This window comes from Hevea brasiliensis, chromosome 18 (genome assembly GCF_030052815.1).
Source record: "Hevea brasiliensis isolate MT/VB/25A 57/8 chromosome 18, ASM3005281v1, whole genome shotgun sequence".
NCBI lineage: Eukaryota > Viridiplantae > Streptophyta > Magnoliopsida > Malpighiales > Euphorbiaceae > Hevea > Hevea brasiliensis.
Window position 1 is genome coordinate 33729082 of NC_079510.1, and position 26784 is coordinate 33755865.

At 35.7% G+C, this 26784-nt stretch overlaps 1 non-coding gene and 1 pseudogene across 1 annotated transcript; one reads left to right on the plus strand and one right to left on the minus strand.

Moving 5' to 3' along the window:
* The first annotated feature begins 8090 nt into the window (after positions 1-8090).
* On the plus strand, positions 8091-25275 carry LOC131175857 (uncharacterized; annotated as a pseudogene).
* LOC131176133 (small nucleolar RNA R71) lies at positions 8394-8500 on the minus strand. The gene has a single exon (XR_009146259.1). It is a non-coding gene; the product is annotated as a small nucleolar RNA R71 (small nucleolar RNA).
* Positions 25276-26784: the final 1509 nt, after the last annotated feature.

The window sequence follows — 26784 nt, forward strand, 5'->3', positions numbered from 1 at the left end:
AGCTGCTCATGCAACTACTCGATCCTCACATCAGAAATCTGGCAATCAACTCTGTAAGAATTATAATCAAATTGGTCATGCTTTTGCATATTGTCCTACTATAGAATGCAAATATTGTCATGGTTACGGTCATATTCTTGAACATTGTCCCACACGTCCTCCAAGACCAAAAGGAGGGCATTCTAAATTCAAGAATGTCTCAAAGCCTGGATCTTCCTCTATCACTGCTGTTGCTGCTACTGAGGGCTCTACTGCTACTGAGGGCTCTACTGCCATCACCATGAGTGATCTTGAGGCACTATTCAAACAGGTTATCTCTTCTAATTCTCCTGCTGCCATGTCTGTCACTCCGGGTAATCTTATTGGCTGTTTGACTCTGCATGTTGTAATCATATGACCACTAATCTTAAATTCTTATCTTCTGCAAAACCTGTATCTTCCTTACCACCAATCCATACTGCAAATGGTACTAAAATGAACATCACACATACTGGTCATGTGTCTACCTCAAATCTTCATCTCCCTGACACTTATTATATCCCTAATTTGGCACTCAATCTTATTTCTGTTGGTCAGTTGTGTGAAAAAGGACTAAATGTTATTTTTTTCTCACCATGGTGTCCAGGTACAGGATCCACAAACGGGACAGATTCTTGGGGAGGGTCGCAGAGTGGGTCGATTATTTGAGCTTACATCTTTACATCTTCCTCAGAGATTTGTGTCTGCAGCTACAATCCCTAATTCCTCCATTCACCAATGGCATCTTCGTCTTGGTCATGCTTCTACCAGTAAAATTCAACCTTTAATTTCTCGTGGATTATTAGGATCTACTAAGTTTGAGTCATTTAATTGTTTAAATTGTCAGCTTGTAAACAACCTGCATTATCTTTTTCTCATAATAATACTACTTCAGACACTCCTTTTGGTTTAATTCATTCTGACATTTGGGGTCCTTCTCCTATTTCTTCAATAAATGGTTTTCGTTATTTTGTAATATTTATTGATGATTATTCTCGGTTTACTTGGATATATTTTTTGAAACATCGATCTGAGTTATCACAAATTTACATCACATTTGCAAAAATGATTAAAACTCAGTTCTCTTGTGATATTAAAATTCTCCGAATAGACAATGCCATAGAATATCATGATTCTTCTTTACTTCAGTTTCTTAGTCAACAAGGCACCGTTGTTCAACGTTCTTGTCCTCACACCTCTCAACAGAATGGGCGAGCCAAACGCAAGCATCGCCATATTCTTGATTCTGTACGTACTCTTCTTCTTTCTGCCTCATGTCCAGAAAAATTTTGGGGAGAAGCAGCTCTTCATGCTGTTTATATTATTAATCGTCTTCCTACCTTGGTTCTTCATAATTTATCTCCTTTTGAAAAGTTGTTTGGACAACCTCCTGACTATTCCATCCTTAAACCTTTTGGATGTGTTTCTTTTGTTCTTTTACAACCTCATGAACATACCAAATTAGAACCCTGTGCTCGTCTATGTTGTTTTCTTGGTTATGGCTTTGAACACAAAGGGTATCATTATCGGGATCCTGTTTCCAATAAGTTACGTATCTCTCGTTATGTTACTTTTTGGGACAATACTGTGTTCTCTTCTCTTTCCAAATTTCATCACTCTGTCATTACTGACTCTTTATTTTTCACTGACTCCTCCAAAGAAATTTGTTTCCAAGTCTGATCCAGTAATTGTGATGTGCTCAATATTAGCCCAACTACACACCTCGTTGAATCGGCACCGCTTGTTGATCCGATTACTGCGCTGCATCTCCTCCTAGCACTACTCTTCGTCATTCTACCCGTGTAAGAGAAACTCATTATCTTTCTGATTTTCACTGTTACTCTACTATTGCAACCCTTCATGAGCCTAGTTCTTGTCGTGAGGCAAATCGACCCTCTTTGGCGACAAGCTATGGTAGCGAACTTGGGCTTTAGAGAAAACTCATACTTGGGATTTAGTTGATCTTATACCAAACAAGACCCCTATTGGTTGCAAATGGATTTACAAAATCAAGACCCGTTCTGATGGAAGTATTGAACGCTACAAAGCTCGCTTAGTAGCCAAAGGGTACACTCAAGAGTATGGTATCGACTATGAAGAAACTTTTGCTCCAGTGGCCCGATTAACATCTATTCGTAGTCTCTTAGCTATTACTGCAGTTCGTAAATGAAAACTTTTCCAGATGGATGTCAAAAATGCTTTTCTTCATGGTGATTTAACAGAAGAGGTTTATATGCATCCTCCTCCTGGTTATCATTCTCCTCGTAAAGTTTGCAAACTTCGCCGAGCCTTATATGGATTAAAACAAGCTCCCAGGGTCTGGTTTGCCAAATTTAGTTCCACTCTTGCTCAACTGGGTTTTCTCTCTAGTCCACATGATTCTGCATTATTCACTCACCAAACTGACAGTGGTATTGTTCTTCTATTGCTTTATGTTGATGATATGATAATAACAGAGATGATTCATCGGTATTTTAGAGTTACAACATTATCTCAATCAACATTTTGAAATGAAAGACACAGGTTCTCTATTTTTGGGTCTTGAAGTTTCTCAAAATTCGATGGCTATTATCTATCTCAAGCCAAGTATGCATCCGACTTACTTTCTCGGCGGGCATCATCGATAGCAAAACAAGATCAACCCCATTGGAGCTCAATTGCAAACTCACACCTCTTGATGGCACTCCTCTTGATGATCCTACTTTATATCGGCGACTTGTCGGGAGTCTTGTTTATCTCACGATTACTCGACACGATATTTCATATCTTTGTTCATCCGTCACGGTTTATGTCTGCTCCTCGCTCAACTCATTTCTCTGCAGTACTTCGAATCCTTTGTTATATCAAAGGCACTCTTTTTCATGGTTTGCACTTTTCTGCTACCTCCTTTTTAGTATTATCTGGCTACTCTGATGCTGATTGGGCTGGTGATCTGACAGATCGTCGCTCTACAACTGGTTATTGTTTCTTCTTGGGTAATTCTCTTATCTCTGGGCGTAGCAAAAAGCAAACTGTTGTTGCACGTTCTAGCACAGAATCTGAATATCGTGCTCTTACTGATGCTTACTTTGGTTACGGTGGTTATTAACTGATTTGGGTGTCACTCATTCTTCTGCCACAATGCTTCATTGCAATAATAGAAGTGCCATACAGATTTCTCATAATGATGTATTTCATGAGCGTACCAAACACATCGAAATTGATTGTCATTTTGTACGTCATCATGTTGCTCATGGCACCATATGTTTGATTCCTGTCTCCTCTGTCAGCCAAACCACTGATATATTCACCAAAACGCATCCTCCCACTCGCTTTCAGGATCTCTTAAGCAAACTCAAGTTGGCACCTGTGCTACCACCTTGAGTTTGAGGGGGGGGGTGTTAGCATAATTACAGCAATTAGCATGATTATAGGAGATTTGTGTAGCATAATTACAGCAATTAGCATGATTATAAGAGATTTGTGTAGCATAATTATAGCAATTATTATTCTTGTCCAAATTAGTTCATATTCTCATGTATAAATAGATGTAATATCTCTGTAAATGAAACACAGACAAATATACAATCATTTCCTTCATTACTTGTATTCTTTCTTCTAACAACAATTATAAAATTAGCAAAATGTTTGTTTTGTTAAGGTTTATCTATTATATTAGACCTTAACAATTTAGACACAATGTTGAATTTTTATATACAAACAAAATAATATGTACAGTTATATACATAAATACATCCACCAAATTAGGCTGCTAAGGTCTACAAATGAGATGCAATACATATCTTATATATAGAGTTAGGCAGCCGTTCAATTTGTTAGCAAAATGGAGTTAATATTTCTTTTCCAATAGCGCAAAATAAGACTGTTGAGAAATTTTATATCAATTTTCATAGAAAGTAATACTCTTTAAGTTATAGGTTTGGTCACCATTTTGTAAAGTCAAATATGTGGTTTCAACTTGGTCTTTTTGATATCACAAGTTAGTTTCCATTTAACAATGAGGTTGTACCGAATAGTTTTATCAGGTGGAGTGAAAAATAAAGCTAACAAAGAACTAAATTTAAAATGAAATGGAAATAAAAAGAATATAATAGAATACCATTTGAAATTTGGATTTCTATCAGTACAAACACTATAAAGTAAAACAAATTCACGAACACTATTTTTATTAGAAAGCTTATTGGAAATGGTTGTATTCAAATAAACAGTAGAGTCCATCAAAAGCATTTTAAAATTAGGATTATGAGATAAAAATAAAATGAAGTATGATTTCCCAAAAGATACTGTAGACACCATATTTTGGTCGATCCTCAAATACAAGGTTCTTTTAAAATTAAAATTTCATTATGTTATCCATTCTCGACCGATGATCCGATCACATGTAGCTTTTCCAAACTCACCAATGGCTTGTCTTTGGCGTAAATCGATCTCACGTTCAAGTTAGATTGCTTTCCGATCTCTTTGCCTTTATCTGATGTGTTCGAATCGATATTGGATCTCCAGACTATTCAATCTCACATGTTATTGTTTTCCTATCTTTCTATGTTCAAATACCTCAAAGTTCCAAATCTGCACATGGTATTATGATCAAGTATCTAGCTCAAATTGTCCAAACATTTCTCAATGAGAGCTAAGGTTTTATTCGATCCCTAAATAATGATTCCGACCCTAATGAGCTCAAGTCATTTTCAAATATTTACAATTCTACCGAAGCACTCTTCAAATGTTTTAAGGTTTCATTTAATATTCGGTCACGGCTCCGTCCCATCTCATGTTCACGTGTAATGTTTTTCTGATCTCTTGGAGTGGCTTGATGTTTTATGATTAATAACCGATCTCGAGTTTAATATTCAACTGCATTCAATTGATTAAGTATTCAAGCAATTTGGTTTCAATGTTTTTTGATCTCATCAAGAAAATTGAGCATGGAAAGACTTAGATTCATTTCAAAATATAAGAAATATACAAGTCATTCAGCAGGAGGGTCTCCCCTAACCTACTCTCCAGATATATTTTCAGTTCCATCATCCTCTCTCTCTCTCTCTCTCTCTCTCTCTCAGGCTCCCCCTCACTGTCTTCTTTAGCTCTTGGGACAAGATCCACCATCCAGGAGAAGTCTTCCTCAGGATGGCGCTTCACAAGCTCTACCAGAAGATCGCCATGTACATTCACATAAGCACTAGCCTCTCTTGCCAGAGCCTCTTCTTCCTTAGCTTTGATCTCTTCGATAAGTCGAGCGACATCGGCAGATCGGCAGGCCCTAGCTTCTTCAAATTTCTGCTCCAGTTCAACTATCCTTTTCTCATAAGATGTCGTCTGACCTTCTATCTCGATGATGTAGTCCTAAGCAAACAAAAGTTGGGCTTTGGTAGAAGCTACAACCTGAACCGTTTTCAAAATCTCCTACCTCAAGAGATGGGCATTTTCTCTAATTATATATTGGTTCACAATGCTCTCCAAACTCAAGCTCATCGTTTGAGCCAAGAGATCGTCGATCCTATCTGGGATCATTCTATTCTGATCTTTTTGAAAATAGATGGTGGTGCCCAAGACCTTGGCTAGGTTAGGATTCCCCCAAACTGAGCGGTTCCTTTCCAGAAAGTGGATAAGGACCTGAACACCATGAGAGAGTATCCTTATGGCTGATCGAGAAGACCCTCCTTCTGCACTTAAAGAGAACAACGGGGGCAGTGGTTCAACTTGTCAAGGAGGGGAAGGAGCGATCTCTACCTCTGGGGCTGGATGCTCTAGAGGTCGGAACGAAGAGCTCGATACTTCTACCGAGTCCCACCTCGGTGTCTGGGTGACAGCAGCAGCTTTTATTTCTCGCACTTTCTGAGAGAGCTCCATTTTTTGCTTGTGGCTCTCCTTTGCACTCTTGCCTCCTGCCATACCTGCACAGAGAGCAAGTTAGTGAGATCACCAAAGATAGGAGACTGAAGATTTAGATTATACTGATACCGGGGCCGAGGTCAAAGAGTTGCAGCTCATAGTCCTCATGGGTGATCACTTGCATCAACCACCATTTCAGTTCGGCCATAACTGCGTCCAGACATTGATAAGTGCATAATTTATTAATTTTACTTCCATCACATTTAGTGTTTCTAGGGTATCTTTATGCCTAATACAGTTGATTAAAGTATAATTATCCATTAGGCATATGTTTAGAGAGTTGTTAGAATAATTGTGTTAAATAGAGAAATTTTTAGCATTTGCATTAATCTGACTCTTTCTGTATTTTTTAGGGTTTTGGTGAAGTTCCAGAGCATAGAAGTGTGGAAGAAAGCTTAGAAAGATCAAAGGATTGAGAAGCGTTATTGATACAAAGTACACAAGTCATGTAAGCACACCCATGGACCCATGTAACATTCTGTCAGAAGAAATCCAGAGAACCGAGTAAGAAACAAAGTACACGAGCCGTGTAACTTGACTCGTGTAAATCCTGGAGACCTATGTAACCTTCTGTGCCAATGCAAGACATACCCATTGGGCCGTGTAGTGATACACTGGCCATATATCCGTTGACAATCAGTTTCCGGATTTTGCTCTAGTTGCAGTTTTTGACAGAGAGAAAGACTCTTAAACCTAACCCTAGGACATTTATTATATACAGAAGAGGCAGCAATCAACAGAAAAAAAAAATCAGACCTTTGTTCTCCATAGACACTTTGGATTTCTTCAATTTTCTTCTTTAATTTTCTGTAAGCCATGAACATGAGTGGCTAAGTTCTTAATTCAGTTCAAGGGAATCAAGTTCTTTTGCTTGATTTGTTAGACCAGGTTCTTAATTTAATTTATCTCTTTTTGAATAGCTATTGTTTTCTGATTTCATTGTCTTTGATCTATTGAATGATTTGCTAAAAATGCCTATTAGTTAATTGTTTGATGTGGTCAATTACTAGTTCATCTTTATAATCCGTAATTATTGTGTAAGATTCAACATGAGTAGCAATTGGGTTTTACTGATTATGATCCCAGTTTTCGATAATAACCTAAGGAAACAATATGGTGAATTAAATGATTTATGCTTCATAAATTGTTGTTCAGCTTAACTACTTCCTATTTTTAAAGCAGTTATTAATTTGATGAGGATTGCTTAATACCAATTCAGTTAATAATTAGAGTCAACAAGAGTGCTGGGCTCGAATTGATGAGTATAGGGAAGTTAGGGATTTTACCTTACTGTTTGGTAAATCTACGTTAAGTATTCAATAAGAGATAATTGTATTTCTTTTGTCTATGATCGAATCAATGCATTGGAATGCGAATTACCTTGGACTGAAGTTTGTTTAATTCGAGAGTTTCTTATTTAATTTTAGATCTTAATTTTAGATTTTTTATTTCTTCTTTGGATTGCAAATTACCCCCCCTCCCCCCAACCTTTGTTTCTTTTTCCAGTACATAAGTGCACGAAATTTAATAATTTAGTCTCTATGGTTCGACTTGGATTTACCACTTACTGTAGAAAATATTTCATAATTGGTGATTTCAATTAATTTAATTTCTAGTGGATTTGACAACCACCAAGAATTTTGGCACCATTGCCGGGAACTGAAATTTATTGGATTTCATGTTTTTGGTGTTAGGATATTCTGTTATTAATTTTGTTTGTGAGTTGTTGCTGTTTTTAGATTTTCGAAAAAAAAATTACGGTGTTCCTATTCATTAAGAAGTTTGGTTGAATTTGGAGGGCGGCCCATACCCATTTTGAAGGAAATGACGTTCTGATCAAGACCAATGAATCCGTATGATTCTTTGGCCCCACACTCTTGAGGCCAAATTCCTTCGTTTTCTAGGGTTTTGAAGCATTTTTCTATTTTTACTTTAATTTCTTTTTGTTTATGATAAGAACTTCTCAATCTAGTGAGTTGATATTTGATCCAGAAGTAGAAAAAACAGCTAAATAGTTGAGAAAATTGGCTAAGCAGATTCCAAGTACATCTAAAGGAGTCCAATCTCCAAGGGAGTTAAGTTCGGATTTGGATTTGGATTCAAATTCTGAAAATGAAACCATGGCTGTTAGAACTTTGAAAGAGTTGGCTGCTCTTGATCTAAACCAACAGCCTTTGTGTATTCAATACCCTGCTTTAAATGTTGCTTTTAAGTTAAAATCTGGACTAATCCATTTGTTGCCTAAGTTTCATGGTCTTGCAGGTGAGGATCCACATAAGCATTTAAAAGAATTTCATGTTGTGTGTTCCAGCATGAAACCTCAAGGAGTTTCAGAGGATCAAATCAAGCTTCGAGCTTTCCCTTTCTCACTGGAAGACACAACTAAGGATTGGTTGTATTACCTTCCTTCTGGATCTGTCAACTCATGGAATGGGATGAAGCAAGTATTTCTGGAGAAGTATTTTCCTGCTTCTCGTGCTGCCAACACAAGAAAAGAAATTTATGGCATTCGGCAGTACAATGGAGAGAGCTTGTATGAGTATTGGGAACGATTTAAGAAACTGTGTGCAAGCTGTCCCCATCATCAAATAAGTGAGCAGCTTTTGATTCAGTATTTCTATGAGGGACTTCCACCAATGGACCGCAGTATGATAGATGCTACTAGTAGAGGAGCTTTGGTTGACAAGACACCAGAAGAGGCAAGGAGGCTGATTACTAATATGGCAGTAAATTCTCAGCAGTTTGGAATGAGAATGGATCACACATCTATGAAGGTTAATGAGATAAGTACATCTAACCTTGAGAAACAAATTTTTGATTTAACTTCTTTGGTGAGGCAGCTGGCTGTAGGGAACATGCAAAATGTTAAGGTATGTGGGATTTGTTCGGGTTTGGGTCCTGCCACTAATATGTGCCCTGCGTTACAAGAGGATGAATCAATGCAACAGGCTAATGCAGTAGGACATTATAGACAGCAACAATGCAGGTATGATCCCTATTCTAATACTTATAATCCAGGATGGCGAGATCATCCCAATTTGAGTTATGGGAATCAACCGGTGCAAAACCGATACCATCAGCAGAGACCACAAGTGAATCAACCACCTCCACCTCCCTCAAATCAAGATATGTCACTTGATGAAATTGTTAAGGCTTTGGCTAATAATACACAACAGTTTCAACAGGAGACCAGAAATAGCATTCAAAACATAGAGAGGCAGATTGGTCAGTTAGCCTCATTTGTGAGTAAGCTGGAAGCTCAAGGTTCTGTAAAGCTTCCATCACAAACAGTTATGAATCCCAGAGAAAATGTGAGTGCTATAGTGTTGCGAAGTGGGAAAGAAGTTGATAACTAGACTCCACATGAGTCAATGAAGAGGAAGAAGCAAGGAGCAAAAGAATCTGAAGTTCCTAAAGTTGAGGTAAATACTGAACCTAAACTGAATAAGGTTAATAATTATGTTCTTCCTCCATTCCCATGCAGGTTGGCTAAGACTAAGAAAGAAGAACAAGAGAAAGAAATTTTGGAGACTTTCAGAAAGGTGAAGGTGAATATACCTTTACTTGATGCAATCAAATAAGTTCCTAAGGATGCTAAATTCCTTAAGGAACTATGCACTACAAAGCGCAAGTTGAGGAATAATGAGAAGATTAGTGTAGGGGAAAATGTGTCGGCATTAATTCGGCAAAAATTACTCCCTAAGTGTAAGGATCCAGGTTCATTTTCTATTCCCTGCAGAATAGGTGATTCTAAATTTGAACGTGCAATGGCAGATTTAGGAGCATCTATTAATGTTATGTCAAATTCAGTTTTTCAAACTTTAAATTTGGGTCCTTTAAAAGAAACCAATGTCATTATTCAGTTAGCTGATCGTTTTAATGCTTACCCATTGGGAGTAGTTGAGGATGTGTTGGTGTAGGTCGGAGAATTGATTTTTCCTGTAGATTTTTATATTCTGGATATGAAGGATAGTGTTCCCACATCAAAGTTAGCTTTGATTTTATTTGGAAGACCTTTCTTAAAAACTGCCAAGACAAAAATTGATGTGGATGATGGTACCTTAACTATGGAGTTTGATGGAGAGACTGTCAAATTTAATATCTTTGATGTAATGAAGTATCTTGCTGATGACCATTCTGTTTTTTCTATTGATGTTGTTGATACATTTGTGCAGGATATTTTTGAGTTAAGCATGAAGGATGAGTTAGAAGTGGTGATTAGTCAAGGAATTCAAGAAATTAGTACCAATCAGCCATTAAGTGTAGAGGTTTAAGATGCAGTAATGGCATTGCAGTCATTACCTCCTGTTCCATAAAGTATGGAGTATCAAAGATTGACTTACCTGTATCTCACATAAAATTATTATCTTCTGTTGTGCAGGCACCAGTTCTTGAACTCAAGCCTTTACCTGAGCATTTGAAGTATGTTTACTTGTGAGACAATGAGACACTTCCAGTTATCATCTCAAGCAATTTGACAAAGATTCAAGAAGAGTGACTAGGGTTCTGAGCGTACACAAGGAAGCAATTGGATGGACAATAGCTGACATCAAAGGTATAAGTTCATCAGTGTGCATGCATAGGATTTTACTGGAAGATGATGCTAAACCAAGTAGAGAAGCTCAAAGGATGTTGAACCCACAAATGATGGAGATTGTGAAGAAGGAGATTTTAAAGCTACTAGATGCAGGAGTTATTTACCCAATTTCAGATAGCAAATGGGTAAGTCCAATTCAAGTAGTGCCAAAAAAATCAGGAGTCACTATGGTAGCAAATCAAGATAATGAACTTGTTCTGACAAGGATTCAGAGTGGATGGTGAATGTGCATAGACTACCGCAAGCTAAATTCAACGACAAGGAAGGACCACTTCCCACTGCCATTCATTGATCAGATGCTTGAGCGGTTAGCAGGTAAGTCTTATTTCTGTTTTCTCAATGGCTTTTCTGGATATAATCAAATAGTGATTGCACCGGAGGATCAAGAGAAGACTACCTTCACTTGCCCTTTTAGAACTTTTGCTTTTAGAAGGATGCCCTTCGGGCTTTGTAATGCACCTGCCACATTTCAGAGATGCATGATGAGCATATTTTCATATTACATTGATAGTTGCATTGAGGTGTTCATGGATGATTTTACTGTGTATGGTGTAACGCCCTCACCATAGGTAGTCCGTACATTTTACTGTTTCGACGACTCATGTCTGTTCGGACAATAAAAAATGTTTGGAACTACACCTAAACTATAGTGATGAGGCATAAATTGAAGAAATAAATGTTAAGAAAATATAGAAAAAATTTAGAGATTTTATTAATTGGTATAAAATAATAAAAATAACCCGATGAGTACCATGATGGGCATTTTGGTCATTTCACCTCTAGAGGTGAATTTTGACCTAAATGTCAAATTAAAAATTAGAAAATAAAATAATTAACATAAATTAAATTTATAAATTTGAATTTGAAAAATGAGAAGAGAAAGAAGAAGAAAAGAAAAGAAAAGAAAAGGAAAGAAAAGAAATAGATTTTTGAAATTTAAAAACAATAAAGTACACATAAATGTATATATATAAATACCCACAAGAGACAAAACCCCACCAACCATCTTCTTCTTCCTCTTCTCTCTCTCTCCTTGCCGTCTCCCTTGGTCTCTCCCTCCCCACCATTTTTATCAAGCTTAAAGCTTGATTTCCTCTTCATTTACCCATCAAAACTCATAGCTCTCTTCACAAATAATTCTCCCACTCCATAAGGAAGCTTTAGAAACCCATTTGAAGAAGAGAAATTGAAGTTTGCAAGTTGGGTCACAAGGTAGGTGCAAAAATACCACTCCCTCTCATCTTTAAATCTTGTAAGAATGATGAGATGAGTGAGTATTCCATGAAAATGAAAACAAATAAAAAGAAATTGAAGAATCCTAATTTTGGCAGCCATGAATCTTGTGATGTTTGCTATTTTTAAATGATGAAAAATAGTTCCATAAGGATGTTTGAATAGTTGATATGATAAGAAGTGTAAAAGAGTTGAGTTTGTGTAAATTGGGTGATTGGAATTAGGGTTTATGTATATGATGTGAGGACTTTATGTAAATACTTGAAATTGACTTGGTTGAGTTGAGATTGATGCTTATAGAAGTGCCATATATGCTTATTTGGAGTTTGGAAGAAGGAGGAGATTGAAATTGGGAGTGTGAATTTTCTGCAGGTTGTGTTGTTATTGAATCCAGTAGCTTTTTATTGCCATATCTCCCTTTGTGTTGCCCCAATTGGTATGAGGCCAATTGGAAGCATTTTGGGACATCCAAACCTTCATTTTTCAAGAAGGAACCCTGCTCAAATTCTGTCAAAATCATGACCAATTCTCTACCCAAACCCGGATGACCAAACACTGCCAACCCAGAAAATGACCAAATGAACAATACGTGTTCATTTGGTCATAACTCTCTCTATACTATTCCCAATGACCTAAAATTTCATCAATGGAAAGCTTAGATATAGGGCTACACTTTTCATGAAGACCACTTGACTCAGTTTTGCCTTTAACTAATTCAAATTATTAGCAAAAGTTGGGTCACTAAAACTGCTAACCCAAAAAATGACCAAATGAATAGTACGTGTTCATTTGGTCATAACTCTCTCTATAATGGTCCAAATGACATAAAATTTCATCAATGGAAAGCTTAGATATAGGGCTACACTTTTCATGAAGACTACTTGACCCAGTTTTGCCTTTAACCAATTCAAATTGTTAGCACAAATTGGGTCACTAAAACTGCCAACCCAGAAAATGACCAAATAAACAGTGCGTGTTCATTTGGTCATAACTCTCTCTATACTGGTCCAAATGACCTAAAATTACATGAATGGAAAGCTTAGACATAGGGCTACACTTTTCATGAAGACCACTTGACCCAGTTTTGCTTTTAACCAAATCAAATTGTTAGCACAAGTTGAGTAACTAAAACTGCCAACCCAGAAATTGTCCAAAATACTGTTCCTTTGGTATGCTTGACCAGTTTTGGCAAAAATGCCATAACTTGGTCTCCAAAGCTGAAAATTGAGTGAAACCAGTGCTAAAAGTTTTATAAGACATAGAACAACAATTTTTATGTTTTGACCAAGCTCTAGAAACCATTGCATCCTAGGGAAAATATTAGCCAAAGTTAGGAATTGAAATCTGAAAAATGTTAAGTTGAACCCAGAATGCCATTTAATACCCATGTGTCCATTTGGCCATAATTCTCACTAGGAAATTCCATTTGAGATGTGCCAATATGATCTGGAAACATGATATTTAGGGCTACAACATTGATATAGATGCATTTGCCAAATTCTAAGTATCATGTTTTCAGATCATATTGGTGATATAGTCACCTTTGCCAAATTCTAAGTGTAAAGATCCTAAAATAAGGGTCAAACATACTGCCTTGAAATTGGTTATTGCCCTTATAGGACTGAGAGTCCAGGTTAATACATTGACCATAACTTACTACACCAAGTTTGAAAAATTATGAAATTGTACCTGGGAGTCCCTAAGACATAGAGGAACATATCTTGTGAAGGAACCTAAGTCTAAAAATGACAATAAAATGATCAAATGACTGGTCAAATTTTATTAACCAGAAATTGTAAATTCTGGACAGCTTAGAGGCAAAGGGACTAGTTATGGTATTTTGACCATAACTTGAGTTCTATAACCCCAAATTCAGTGATTCAAAACTGAAATTCAAGTTTAAACATAGAGGAGCAATTGTTATGAAGGAAGTGTGACTAAATAGACATCCTAACCTAGTCAAATTCCTAGATAAAGATAACACATCAACATGAACTTAAAGAAAGGTTCATGGGAAAAATGCTATATATGATAATTAAAATACTCATAAGGATAATTAAATATTAAAAATGATATGAATATGTAAATTGGGACTAATGTCCTATTAATATGAAATTAATGGTACCAATGAACAGTACTAGAAAATAGTAACAGTAAATAGTGCTAAATTAATTAAAAATGTTTAATTGCCCATAGTATACCTAGACTTATTTATTTAGTTTGGATAAATTGGTATACCAATTAGGGACTACAGATAGCAGTATTGCCTACCGAGAAAATCATGAACAGATAATATATGTCTGGTATGATTGTTCTACAGGCTATACGCCTACTTACTGGCCATTGTGCCTACTTTATTTCTGACTTTACAAGCTTGACAGCGGGTCTCGTGCCCGACAGCTGGCCTCATGCCTGACAGACGTATACTGGATAGACATATGGCTGCCTAACCAGTATACACCCGTGCATCCAGCTTATATAATTTGTTATAAGTTTCATGGGCACTGATAAAAAATTAATTAAGACTTAAAATACAATAAGTAATCACAAAAGATCCCGATAATGTTAATTATTTCCAAAGAGCAATAAAAATATAAAATACCCCGAAATTATGAGTTGCAGATATTATTTCAAATGTTAAATTATTGTTATTATAAATTATGCACCACTAAGCGTTATGTTTAGCGCGTTGGTTTTCCATCGCGTAGGTACTGGAGATCACCCCAGTGCGGAATGCAAAGCAGAGCACTAGTAGTGCACCGTGCAGCTCTGACCAGATCTGCCATTGTCCAGAGTCACCTCACTAGTCTTTTGTATTTTGGTAGGGCCCATGTATAGACTAGTATTTTGGTTTATTATGTTTAGTCATGATGTAATTACTAGTTTATGATGTATTTCATTTTGGACTTGAAATTGAACTTGAAATTGAAATGAAAACTTGTAATTTATTATCTATGAATTTCCATATGAATGCAATAGATGATACTTCATTTTGAGATCTCATAAATCGTTGTGAATGATATGATAAAAGAGAATATGATATAGAAATATGTAAGATGACTATGAATATGTTAACAGGTGATAGTGGAACCCGCCAGATGCTAATAAAACAGATGAGGATCTGTCCGGGTCTCCACAGAAATAAGATATAAAAAAAAAGATTCTACACATAAATTACCTAACTTAAATGACATTAAAATTTACAATAGACATGACAAGATAGGGTGCTCCGGCACCGAATGTGGCACTCATCGCTTGGCTATACTGTAGACGGGTGAGGGGCGTCACATTTAGAAGCATCTCTCCCGTGTTTTGCCGATGTGGGATTTGCCTAAGGTGCTACAATCTACCTCCCTTATGGGACTTAGCGTCATCGTTGAGGTTTACCCCACCATCGCTCATGGTTACACACGGAGCGGCTCTGATACCACAAATGTAATGGCCCGGCCCACTAGTGATATTGTTCGCTCTGGGCCGAAGCCCTCACGATTTTAAAACGCGCACTAGGGGTTACGAACCACCAACTTAAAAACCCAGCATCTCTTTCGTGTTTTGTCGATGTGGGATTTGCCTTGGGTGTTACATATGGTGATTCATTTGATGCATGTTTACATCATTTGACTTCTGTTCTTGAGAGATGCATTGAGAAAAATCTTATTCTGAATTATGAAAAGTGTCATTTTATGGTGGAACAGGGGATTGTTTTGGGTCATGTTGACTCTAATAGGGGTATTGAGGTGGATAAATCTAAAATTGATTTAATTGTGAACTTACCCTACCCCATAACTGTGGGGGAAGTACACTCTTTTCTTGGTCTTGCAGGTTTCTATCGCAGGTTCATTAAGGATTTCTCTAAGATAGCATTGCCTTTGTCTAGACTCTTACAAAAAGATGTTTCTTTTGAGTTCGATATTATAAGTCTATAATACGCATTCAAACACTAGATGAGTGATTTGGACAGCTAGAGAACTTCTAGCTCTGAGAAGGAAAGGGGTCCACCCTCCACCCCACTTCATGCAATTCACGAAAGAGATTTACTAGTTTAAAGATTGAACCAAATTGAATGGACATAGGATACAATATCATTGAAGTGGAGTGCTGACTTGGAGAAACATAAATTGCTAAAGTTGTCTGCTTATATTATAGCTAATAAATCATGGCAATATCATAAATAGAGCTTCTGATTATGATTACGAGATTCTGAAATATATTCTTTTAGTCATGTATAAAGACCTGGAATAATACACTTGAATAGAAATCATTGTAGATAGTAACCAGAGTTGAAGGAAATGAATATGAAATGCAATTGGAATTGTATTCTTGTTTCTATCCTTATTTTGTAGCTGATATATAAAACTATTTTCCCCAGGAAAGATAGTGACAAAATTCGTTTTAGCTTCCTTTTTTCTTGAAATACACACACACACACACACACACACACACACACACACACACACACATATATATATATATATTTAAATCGTGACAAAATCTTGGATAAAACCCAGCTACAGAGATTCTTAGGTAGCTTGAATTATGTCTTAGATTTTTGCCCAAATATTAACCGTCTAGCAAAACCCTTGCATGATAGGTTAAAGAAAACAGGTCCAAACCATTCCTTGTCTGCATTTAGCAGATCCATTAGCCCCTAAGGTCGTCGAGACAGATGCCTCAGAGTTAGGTTATGGTGGAATTTTAAAACAAGTTCAAAACGGAAAAGAACAAATAGTTCAATTCCATTCTGCACATTAGAATGATTGTCAAAAGAAATACTCTAACATCAAAAAAGAGATTCTTGCAATTGTTATGTGCATACAAAAATTTCAAAGTGATTTATTAAATAAAAAATTTTTGCTTAGAATTGATTGCAAATTAGCTAAAGAAGTTTTGCAAAAAGATGTTCAAAATCTTGCATCAAAATAAATTTTTGCACGATGGCAAGCAATTTTAAGTATTTTTTATTTTGAAATTGAATTTATAGAAGGAGATACAAATTCCATCCCAAACTTTCTAACCAGAGAATTTCTTCAAAACAGGCCAATGCCCAGAAAGAAAAATACCAAGGTTGAAGCCTCAACCTCTGCAAAACCAAACCCTACAAAACCAACCATCTCTTCTGCAAAACCTATTCAAACTTGGGCAGACATGGTCGAAGCAGAAGAGGAAGATCAAACAAAACTCATTGAATCTCAGGCTCTAGAAACAGACAGCCAGATTCAAAAATGGATAGAATCACTGTCCAAATCTCCTGAAGTTCTTCAGGCTCTACAAAACATAACTCAGGCCAATCAGGCCCAGAAAGGTAAATCTACAAAACCTATTTCCAAAACCCAGGAGAAAGGAGAGTCTTCCTCCCAAAAAACCCTTTCTCAAACTTTTCAAAACTGTTCTCAAGCCCATGAGATTTTACAAATAGATTTTCAAACTGATGTTTCCCAACCAAATTCTTCTCAAATAGTTTTGTCTCAAACAAAATTAAAAAAGAAGTCTTCGGAATGGATTGCAAAAACCCATTTTCAAAATGTTTTGATCATAGAGGATGAGTTCGTACACCAAGATGCCTCTATGGCAATTTCAAAAGCCTTTACAAAAGGATGGCATTACAAACCTTGGGATCTTCCCAAAACCCGAGCCTACTATCAGGCAATACTTGAATTTACTGGCTCGGTAAAATTTAAACATTTTTATCTTAAAGAAAATCATGCTGATCCAGCTTATTCAACCTGCCGCATTCAAAACGTCCTTAATCCTTCTAATTGGGGGTAAGAACTTACAAAACCAAAAATCTTCCCATTATCATTCCAAAACAAGATTGACCATTGCCAACATTTTAATTACTGAGATTACCAACAGGCATGGTACAATACCTTTCTCATACAAAATCACAAGAATAGTCATTCATGGCTGTTCTATTTCCAAAAAACATTTGATCCTTCCAAAACCCCTTCATGGTTTGCTCAGTGGTGGAAGTATTTTGGTGCACTACCTAAAATTCTTACACCAGAAATATCAGAGAGTTTAAACCTTTACAAAACCCATTACAAACCCTCACCCAAAGAGAAAAGGTTTCCTCCTCTTCTCTTATTTTCTTCAAAATTTTTTTTACCTTGGGTTCTTATCTGGTTTTTTGAATTTTGACCCCAAGATGGATTGAATACAATCATCAGAAGGTTCAAGGTAAAATGGTGGGATTCATTTAATATCCCAGAAACAATTACAAACCAAGGAGTAAAAACCTGGCTTAAGGGAAAAAAACCTGTTGCCACCAACTCCTATACAAAACTTTTCAAATCAATTGTTTTTGGCTCAAAGATCACATGCCATGGCAAGATTAGCAAGAGCTAAAAATGATGAAGAATATTTTGCAATAATGGAACAATTATTACAAAACAGAACCAATTCTTCTACAGCCAATTCTGATTCAGAACCCATCATAGATTTGGGAGATGATGATGAAGAAGGTTGTGGTACCTCTTCACAAATACAAAATCTGTTATAAAAAAAAAAAAGAAAAGAAAAGAAAAGAAAAGAAAACGACCAGCAAAAGAAATTTATGGCTGCAAAATTATCCATTTTCCTTTATTTTAATTTTTGTAATCATTTTTACTTTTGTAATATTCTCTTTTTTTCTCTTCCTTTATTTCAAAACCAGACAGGACACTATTCACCTGTCATATCTTGTACTATTCACTTTTTACTATTAGCATGTGAAGGAGACAAGAAGCACTGTTCACACATGAAGGCATCAAGTGACAGACACTATTCAAAATCTACAAAATTACAAAATTGCCCCTGGACACTTCTATTTAAGGAAGCACCCATCCAAGGCAAAGGGAAGCCACTTCAAACCATTCTTCAAGCCTCTTGAGCCCAAGCTTCTCCCCTTCAAGCTTCTTAAGCCAAGAGAATCCGAAAAAGGTCCTGAAGGAGTTTCACCTCGAGGTGAAGAAAGGAGTAAGAAGGTTGATTCACTTCCCAACCTGCCCTACCTCTACCTCACCTACAAACCTATAAACCCTGTAACTTCCTTGTAGTAGATCTTAGGAAGCTCATGTATTGAGCAACCTTTATAAGTCCTACCCGGAATTACATCTCCAAAACCTTTGTACAAATCTTACAAAAATTTATAAGATTTTGAAGTAAGTTTTCTTCAATTTCTTTTACAAAATTTTAAATTTATTCTACATGCATATGGTCGGTTCAACCGCCTGATCTGCATAAATATACGTATATATGTTCATAACGGACTGGCTCTGCCACCTATTGAATATATACATGTATATTCATATTTAAATTTACAAATTTGATTTTATTTTTGTTAAGTATATATATTCTTAACGGACTGGCTCTGCCGCCTATAGAATATATATATTTAATCTTTAATTTACAAATTTAATTTTCATTTCTAAAGATTTTCCTTTCTTGTGCATTTTGTTTATTTCTTTAATTATTTATATATTGTTCAAGATTTAGATTATTGCTTCTTCCCTGTTAGCTCATCCCCCTTTCGATCCTGGTGCGTCCTTGGTTTCAGAGCCTGGGGGGGAAAAGGTTCTATTTAAGGTTCAGATTCACATTTAAACATTTTTTAGAGGTTGGTAAGATGATCTTAAGGTGATAAGACAACTTCTTTAGAGGTGTAAACAGGCCTGGGTTGTAAGTCCCATCTTTGTAGCTGAGAGGGCGTGTTTAGGGCAATGATTCCTTTGGCGATTACCTCACTTAACTCAAAAGATCAACCTAGAAAAATTCTTTAAGTATGAATCCAATTTTCTATAGGACAGTTTCTTCTTCAAACTCTTCTACCTTGTTCTCCAAGTCGAGAAAGATAGTTAATAGTGAAGAAATAATAATCGAAAATTTTGAAAAATGTATAGATAATTGGGAAATTCCAAAAGTACAAAAGGATCAGATCTATCAGACTACAAAACTCAATTTTTTCAAAACTGATTTCACAATCAAAACTGAAGAGAGAGATCTTCAGATTACAAAACCCTTTGAAACGATTTCTCTTCTGTCTCAAAAATCCTTACAAAAACACCGTGAAAAACAATACAAATACATCCATATAGGTTTAGTCCAAGTTGGAATTAAACCACTTACAAAAGAAGGGTTGAACACCTCAATCCTAACAGTTCTTAGAGATACTAGGTTTATAAACTTCCAGGACTCCTTGCTTAGTTCAGTCGAGTCTAGTCTATGCAGTGGACCAATATCTTTTGATTGCTATCCAAATTTTACTGTTTCGTTAAACGACAGTAACATTACAAAATCCCTTGTTTTACAAATCAAAACTCACTATTACAAAATGCTTGAAGGATCTATTCCTCTTGCTCTGATTTATAAAATCCATTATAAAGCTATGGTTTCTGCTTTTGCTACAAAACATAAGTTTCAAAGTAAAAGAGGAGAAACTTTGCTTTTACAAACTGATCTTACAAAATCCAACACTGTAATCCCGAGATCTATCCAATGGAAGGACATAACCCTACCAGAAGAATGGATTTTAGAAGGTGCAGTAGAACCAGAATCTTCAAAAATAGTTGAGCCAAACATTCAACTAAGGCAAATAACCCAGTATGACGATGGAAGAGTCAGCCTTAGCTTTAACAGAAGCTTTAGGTTTTCAGATGATTCCTCAACATCCAGTACTGTAGACATAGGAAGAGTGTCTCGTATACCTTCTGTCATTAGTTTGCCTGTTACAAAACCAATTAGAATACAAAATATTTAGCCTAGCTATTCTACCTCAGACTTACCTAGCTCTTCTAGGTTTTCTACTTCAAAAATACCTAGATCCACTTTACAAAATGTAGATTACTCTACAAATGTTCCACATCTAGTTTATACAAATTTACAAAACAAGTCTGTTCAGGATGAAATCCAAACAGAGTCAGAACCTACTTCTCCTACCTTTTCAGCCATTACAGAAAATGTAAACCATAAACTTAATGTTCTTGAAAAAGAATTTGAAGTAGACAAACAATAGTTGCATGATGATTTTTATTCTCCCAAAAATCATAAAAAGCAAATGTGGTTTTTCAAAAATTTTAATGATCAAAGGAAAGAAATTCAAAAGGAATATTATGACTTTATATACCAACATAAAATTCATATTCTTTTCTTTGATTGGTTTGAGATGTATGCTAAACAGCATAACATTTCATATCCGTTTTCCAAAACTCCAAAAACTTTCAAAAAATCAAATCCAGTTTCAAAACCTAAACAACAGGAGTTAGAAGATAATCAATCATAGTTCATTGCGGCTCTAAAAGCTCTTCTAAAGAAAACAGAGGAAAAACTGTCTGTTAATCCTGTTACTATTAGAAACAAAGTTCCTAAATGAGAAATTTCATATGGTAGAAAAATACAATCTGATCATCCTCCTCTTAGGAAAGTAAAAATTCCCCACTTAGAACAAACAGTAGAAGCAGCCCCTTACAAAATTCCAAATGAAAATGATTCTGTGAATATAAAAAACATTGTTCTACAGAATAATTTTACAAATGCCCATTTGCATATCATAGGTAAGCAATTACAAAAAATGGAACAAAACCAACAGGCCACAGTTTCCCAAATTGAAACTAAGCCGGATACAAAATTGAAAAACCCAATTTTCAAACCAATCTAAGTTTCCAAAAATAGTCAAAAAGAATTACAAAACAACAACAATTCTGAATTCATCCAAGCTTTGAGAGACATGAAGACTAGGCTAGAAGCTTCAACTTCTACTCCAGTAGCACCTAAAACACCTCAAACCTCCCAAAGGAGTGTCAATATAATTGAGGAAGATTCAGATTCAGATGTCCAAAGCCAGGAAAACCAGCCCATCCAAACTGAAAAAATTCAGTCTTCAAAACCTTTACAAATCAATAGACTTTATTGGCCGCGGGTAGCAATACCCCTCCCAATAACAGCTCCAGACTTAGGCATAGAAAATAGATCTGAAATTCTGACCCAGTCTAAATTCAATGCCTCTACTGTCTATGAATGGAATATAGATGGTATGTCTGAATACAACATCTTGAATTTGCTCCAGCAAATGACTACGGCAGCAAATGCTTACAAAACCCAAACTGGAACCCCAGACAGAGCTATTGCTGAACTCCTCATTGCAGGATTTTCAGGATAGCTCAAAGGATGGTGGGATTATCATCTCACGAACCTACAAAAATCTGAGATTCTAGAATCCATACAAACTCAAGAAGATGGCGTGCCAATTCTTGATGAGTTAGGCCAACCAATCCCAGATGCAGTAGCCACCTTGATTGTAACAATTTCCTTACATTTCATAGGTGACCCATCTCATCTTAAGGATAAGAATGCCGAACTTCTTTCAAACCTTAGATGCAAAAAACTGAGTGATTTTCAGTATTACAAAAACACTTTTCTTACTAGGGTAATGCTTAGAGAAGATTCTAATCAGCCCTTTTGAAAAGAAAAATTCCTTGCTGGACTTCCGATCCTTTTAGGAGAAAAAGTTAGGAATAAAATCAAGGAAGCATTTGGAAATCAAATCCCGTATGATAAATTAACCTATGGTGAACTAGTTAGTCTCACTCAAAAAGAAGGTTTAAAGATTTGTCAGGATTTAAAATTACAAAAACATCTAAAATGGGAAATGAGAAAAACTCACCAAGAGTTAGGATCTTTCTGCAAACAATTTGAAATAGGAACCAAAAACCCTACTCCATATTGTGGAGGAAGTTGTAGCAGAAAACCTTACAAAAAATCATCCCAAAAATACAAAACCTCTTCAAAACCAGAAAAAGATTCCTATTACAAAAAACTTCCAAAAAAGACTAGTAAACCTAGTCCTCAATCCAAATCAAAGATTAAAAATTTAACTTGCTACAAATGGCCACACTGCAAATTTTTGCAAGTTAAACAAAAAACTTCATGAGTTGCAATTAGAAGAAGAAGTTATTAATAAAATAACTGCTCTTTTAATTGAAACCGAATATGAGTCCAGTAATTCTGAACCCATGGAAAATGAAGAAGGATTACAAATTGATGAATTAATCACAAGTTCATCATCCAGTTCTGATTCTGAAATAGAAAATGAACTGTTTAGAAAATCAAAATTAAAAATCAATGTTCTTTCAAAAGACCAGAAGTTACTCTTGGAAATCCTTACACAGGTTGAAGATTCTCAACTACAAAAGGAATTTTTAGGAAAACTTTTAAAAACCTTTGAAGAACAACTAATACAAAAACCTTCTATTCTGCCCTCTATTGCAAAAAACACATATGACCTTACGGCCATGTTGGGTAGGAAGAAGACTTCAAAACAATCAACTGTTTCAGTCCAAAGCCTCCAGGAAGAAATAAAAGCTGTTAAGATTGAGCTTAATGAGCTTAAAGAAAAATAGGCACAGGACTCAGAAATAATTCAAAAATTACTTTCAAAACAAATCAATGAAGAAGTCGAAGAAGAAGATGAAGAAAATACTTTACAAATTCAAAATATTGAAAAACCTACAAAGGATTTTCTCTTCATTCTTAATGAGATTTCTTTCAGAAAATATTTGATTAGAATTTCGTTAATTTTTTCAAAAGATTTCAAGATTGATACAATTGCCTTATTTGATACAGGCGCAGATTTAAATTGTATTAAAGAAGGCATTGTTCCAGAGAAATTTCAAGAAAAAACTACTGAAAATCTTTCAGCTGCAAATAATTCCAAGATCAAAATCAATTACAAAACAGAGGCTTCAATAGCCAATTCAAATCTTCTTCTAAAAACTTCATTTGTTTTAATAAAAGATATCAGTCATAGTGTCATTTTAGGGACACCATTCATCAATTTAATTACTCCCTACAGTGTCAACTATGATAGTATTTCTTTTAAAACAAAAAATCAAAACCTTGTGTTTCCTTTTGTTGAAAAACCCAAAACAAAGAATTTGAATATCATAAAGGCTTATTCCATTTTTTATAATCAAATAAATGTTTTGGAACAGGAAACAAGACAGCATTTACAAAAAGAAATTTCTTTAAACGAGCTTGTTTTCAAAAATCAATTTTTTGATTACTGCTTATTACAAACTAACCCTTGTGAGTTTTTGCAGATGGCAGAATCATCCAACAATGGTGATTTAATTCACTTTGGACCAATAGTCCTCTCCAAAACTCCTGCTCAAAAATTTAGAATTAATGTAGCCAGAACTGCATATGTTCACACGGAAAGGCACCAATGTTTATTAGACAATCTTTGGACTTTAATACAAAACAAAAGGTTGGGAGTAACAACTCTCAATGCACTTTGTATTGAGTTTGAGGAAGCTAATAATCATGTGGCTGACCTCCTTAGCAGAATTAAATATCATGAGGATCATATCATGGTAGCTCAATCATTCATTGAGTTTTTACAAAACCAAATTTTATACAAATCCATTACATCCAGAATTAGTCCATCAGATCCATCCACTTCTAACCAAAATTATCACCTTGAATTATAAAAACAGGAATTTGAAGGCCTGGGATCCCCACTGGATTCTAGTGTAAGAATTCAAAAGCGAAGGACTGAAGGCCTAGGATCCCCACTGGATTCTAGTGTAAAATTACCATTGACCCCACTGGTCAATGTGAAAAATTATCACCACGGTGAAGTCCTTTCTGCTTCACTTGGTGCCAATAGGTCCTTAGAACATTTCCAAACCCGTTGTCTTTCGCAGAAATTCAGACAAAAAGTTCTCAACAGTCTTCCTCAAGAGATCCGCGAGCAGATCCTACAAAACATCATCCAGTCTAGAACCAAAGAACAGCTGGATGTTCTCCAAAAATGTCTCAACTTTACAAAAAGCAATCAGCAAGGTCACAATGGATGGTCATGGGAATGGGAGTACTATTCAAAACCCCGTTTTCATTGCAGTCAGGAACATCCTAACCGATATCCTCTGTGCTATCCAGACTGTGAACACAGCTTAAATTTCGGCATCCCCCGCTTCAAATCCACTCAGATGTCTGGAACCCGATATCTAGACGCCAGAGAACTATTCAAATGGGGTATGTTAGCTGGAGTCCGAGTCACAAGATCTGATTGTGAAATGGCAAGGTTTTTGGGAAATAGAGTCCTCCAAGAAGTCAGAAGACTATTATTCTACCAAAAACCAGTCAACGTACAAATTATTTCAACACCTCCAGAAGTATTAGCAAATGGAGAGCTACAACAAGCAATCCATTACTTCTACCTAGATACAAAACTTCCTCATCTCTATCATATTTCGGATTGGCCATGCAATCATGAAGACCATTTCGTCCAACTCAACAAATGGCGAGCAAAGACAGTCGTCGACAACTGGCGAAAACACCGATATCCAGAGTATGCGCTAGTCCATATGGGTACATATTCTCGGATATATGTTCACTATGAACATTTGCCAAGTCCAAAACGCTTTCATATTGAAACACGGTATGAAAATTACATGGTTCAGTATGAAAGTCACTACGACTTATCTTACGTCTGCCGTCGGTGTGAAACAAGTGACGACGAGGAGACATGGCACAACTTACAAAACATGATGGAAGGATAAACGAGTGGTCCCAGCTCCACTCCATAAAAAAAAAAAAAAAAAAAAGAGAAAAGTAAAAGAAAAAGAAAAATTTAAGACCGGCAAAAGACATTTATGGCGGCAAAATTATCCATTCTCTTCATTTTCTTTTATTTTAATTTTTACTTTTGTTATATTCTCTTCCTTTATTTCAAAACCAGACAGGACACTGTTCACCTGTCATATCTTATACTGTTCACCTGTCATATCTTGTACTGTTCGCATGTGAAGGAGATAAGAAGCACTGTTCACACATGAAGGCATTAAGTGGCAGACATTTTTATATAAGGAGGCACCCATCCAAGGCAAAGGGAAGCCACTTCAAATCATTCTTCAAGCCTTTTGAGCCCAAGCTTCTCCCCTTCAAGCTTCTTAAGCTAAGAGAATCCGAAGAAGGTCCTAAAGGAGTTTCACCCCGAGGTGAAGAAGGAGCAAGAAGGTTGATTCACTTCCCAACCTGCCCTACCTCTACCTCACCTACAAACCTACAAACCCTGTAACTTCCTTGTAGTAGATCTTAGGAAGCTCATGTGTTGAGCAACCTTTGTAAGTCCTACCCGAAATTACATCTCCAAAACCTTTGTACAAATCTTACAAAACTTTATAAGATTTTGAAGTAAGTTTTCTTCAATTTCTTTTACAAAATTTTAAATTTATTCTGCATGCATATGGTCGATTCAACCGCCTGATCTGCATAAATATACGTATATATGTTCATAACGGACTGGCTCTGCCGCCTATTGAATATATACATGTATATTCATATTTAAATTTACAAATTTGATTTTATTTTTGTTAAGTATATATATTCTTAACGGACTGACTCTGCCGCCTATAGAATATATATATATATATATATATATATTTAATCTTTAATTTACAAATTTAATTTTTATTTCTGAAGATTTTCCTTTCTTGTGCATTTTGTTTATTTCTTTAATTATTTATATATTGTTCAAGATCTAGATTATTGCTTCTTCCCTGTTAGCTCATCCCCCTTTCAATCCCGGTGCGTCTTTGGTATCAGAGGACGCACCGGGATCGAAAGGGGGATGAGCTAACAGGGAAGAAGCAATAATCTAGATCTTGAACAATATATAAATAACTAAAGAAATAAACAAAATGCACAAGAAAGGAAATCTTCAGAAATGAAAATTAAATTTGTAAATTAAAGATTAAATATATATATATATATATATATATATATATATATATATATATATATATATATATATATATATATATATATATCATCACCTTCAGTGGCTAAAAAAACAACAGAATCATGTGTATCATTGAAACAAAGTAATCAGAATAAACTCTTAGTTAAATAGTACACAAATTCCATATCCACTATAAGTCTCCCACCCCATTTATATTTAATCATCCAAATTCCATTTTAGTGCTTCTTCCTTTTCTTGGAAATGGATTCTGATCAATCCACTGATGCAAAAAGAGAGGGTGAGTTATATCCTTTCCTTAGGGTAAATA